Here is a 3,015-nt window from a genome sequence, read left to right as displayed (position 1 = left end):
CTGGCCATTGATGGCTTAAACAAATCCCGTCTACCAGTATCATTGTAGGAAGGACAGTAAGACGAGTTTCTGACATCAAGTTGTCAGGCCTTGAAGGCATAAAACTTTGCTCAGTGCTCGGAGCACAAAAATCATGCTCGAAACATGAAATCCAGCAATTTAATTGGTTGATTTTCGAGTCTGAGTACAAAAATCATACTCGAAAGTTTTATGACCATGAGGCTTGGTTGCAGCACGTTCACATTATCGTGTTTGCTGTATTCTAACGGGTTGATTTATTTTTTTATTCCTCAGTCTTAGCAATATGGAGATGCATCATTTTTCAACTGATTTAAGTGTGGCCAAGGATTGAAAGTACTGTTTCGCAAAGTGAGAAAAAATGAAGAAAAAAAAATTATTGGTTCGAAATTTCGCTTTCTGAAATTGTGCCATCTCAATAATCCGGTATTTTCAATAACCACAGGTTAGTCAGATGTTGATTTTTTTGAAAGAGAAAGAATTATGCTAAGCATAAATAGTAGCTGTACGCGGATCAAACATGATTTGGTAAATAAAATCTTCAAAACGAGTGTTGCGTTTTTAAGATCAGTCAGTATACATTCAGGAATGTTCATCCTTTTTTCAATGTAAAACTGTTGATATGGGCGAGAAACTAAGACAATTGAAACCAAATGTTTTCTCTAATGTGTGATTTTTTAAAACTCTATTTTTCTGAGAGAAAAAAAAAACACCTAGCAATTTTGAATACTAATATTTAACCATTATCTACTTGGCAAAAATATTAATACGGAGTTATCTCTCTTTACCCAAACAGAATATATTCTCTCTTTCACATCAGATCATGTAAATTTTACTATCCAAGTGTGCTGTACCTAATTATCATAATCAGAGTGAGACAAGTGCAAACGAGTTGTACGAGAGTGCATGTAAATGAACATGTCGAATATTCGTTATTCTGAAAAGAGCCCTAATAGCTATTATTATAAACATTGACAATTACCAATGAAGATTTTAAAAGATATATATATTGATAAATGTATCTATAATCAAATTTGAATTTTAAAATTTTCTCTCTGCTTACTTTATATTAAAATATAGTTTTTAAAGGCAATAGCCCAAAACTGAAAAATTTATAAATGATCTCGAAACTCATTTCGAACTCATAAAAATTTGAGAACCAAATTTTGATTACAAAGGGTGAAAAGTGGTGTACTGACTGGCATAAAACAAAAGGGGTGGCGCTTCAGTCCTGCAGCAGTGGTTCCCTATATTTTAAACCAAACCCCCCTCCCCTTGGATCCGTCTATTGTTTGTACGTGACAAGACGAGCGTTTCGTCTTCCAGAGGCCAATAAGCAGTATACATGTAATAACAAAGTTTAAGGACAATAAATATTAAAAAGTCAAAGTGTGATCTGCTTTTTGCTATTTTATGTTTTTATATAAGAGTTTATAAAATATCAATTATATATCATAAGTCAAAATTTGCAATTGTTAAAATGTTTAGCTTTCTTACTTAATTGCTTACCTATACATGTATTTAATATTAGTTTGACCTAATACGGGGCGCCGAATGGGACTCTTATGGTTTTGTACAAAATTCAATTTTGTCATAACAAAATCTTTTTTGTCTTACAAAACTATGTGCTACAGACTTGTTTTGTGAGAACTTCAATTTTGTGATGACAAAATTCATTTGTGTAGACAAAATTAATTTTTGTCATGACAAAATTCATTTTTGTAGACAAAATTCATATTTGTCATAACAAAAGTCAATTTTGTCTAAAAGGTATGCAAATATAAACATATTTGCATACAAAAGACTTTTGTTACCTGATATGGAAATTAAATCACAAAAGTCAATTGTGTGAGGTAAGATTCACTTTTGTGAGACAAAATAAACTTTTGTGAGACAAATTAACTTTTGTGAGACAAAATTAACTTTTGTGAGACAAAATTAACTTTTGTGAGACAAAATTAACTTTTGTGAGACAAAATTCAATTTTGTCAATTTTGTTGAGACAAAAGTCAATTTTATCAATTTTGTTACGACAAAAGTCATTTTTGTGATGACAAAATTGACTTTCGTGAGACAAAATTGACTTTTGTGAGACAAAAATCAATTTTGTTGAAACAAAATTCAATTTTGTCTCACATTGGTCAATTTTGTCTCACAAAAGTCAATTTTGTCAATTTTGTTGAGACAAAAGTCAATTTTGTCAATTTTGTTGAGACAAAAGTCAATTTTGTGTAAAAAAAGTCAATTTTGTGTAACAAAAGTCAATTTTGTGTAACAAAAGTCAATTTTGTGTAACAAAAGTCGATTTTGTGTAACAAAAGTCGATTTTGTGTAACAAAAGTCGATTTTGTGTAACAAAAGTCGATTTTGTATGCAAATTAGTTCACAGAAACCAAACTAAACTAATTTGAATACAAAATTCACTTTTGTTGCCCAATTTTCAAATTAGGTAACAAAAGTTAAGTCTGTGTAACAAAACTGAATTTTGTCATGACAAAAGTGACTTTTGTCCGACAAAATTTTAAATTAGTAGTATGATACAAATTTTGTTAAACTGAACTCATTTTTTTTGAACCAAAGTCACTTTTGTCCGTACAAAATTGAATTTTGAGTACAAAACCACAAGAGTCCCATTCGGCGCCCCGTACCTAAAGCCAATTCATTTTTCTCAGAATTTTATTTTCATATTAATACATCTTTTCATGTCGAAACCTCAAACCACAAAGTTCAATGAAATAAATGTCATTCCTTTTCCCGAGAATAAACGAAATGAACAAGGAACTAGTCTTTATCTACCGTAATTTTACAAAGGTAGGCTTTATGTAAGGCCTACAATATTATTTTACATGAATTTTGCTCAAAATACACTATCAGATCATTCAGATTTGTACGTACAATCCAATCATAATTTAAATTATCATACACTTAATGACAATCATGAATTGGAAAAGATAATGTTCTATATAATCTTCTATTAAAATCAATATTACGATTGAT

This window comes from Mytilus trossulus, chromosome 1, assembly GCF_036588685.1.
Source record: "Mytilus trossulus isolate FHL-02 chromosome 1, PNRI_Mtr1.1.1.hap1, whole genome shotgun sequence".
In the NCBI taxonomy this organism is placed as follows: domain Eukaryota; kingdom Metazoa; phylum Mollusca; class Bivalvia; order Mytilida; family Mytilidae; genus Mytilus; species Mytilus trossulus.
Note: the sequence above shows the minus strand (reverse complement) of the source record.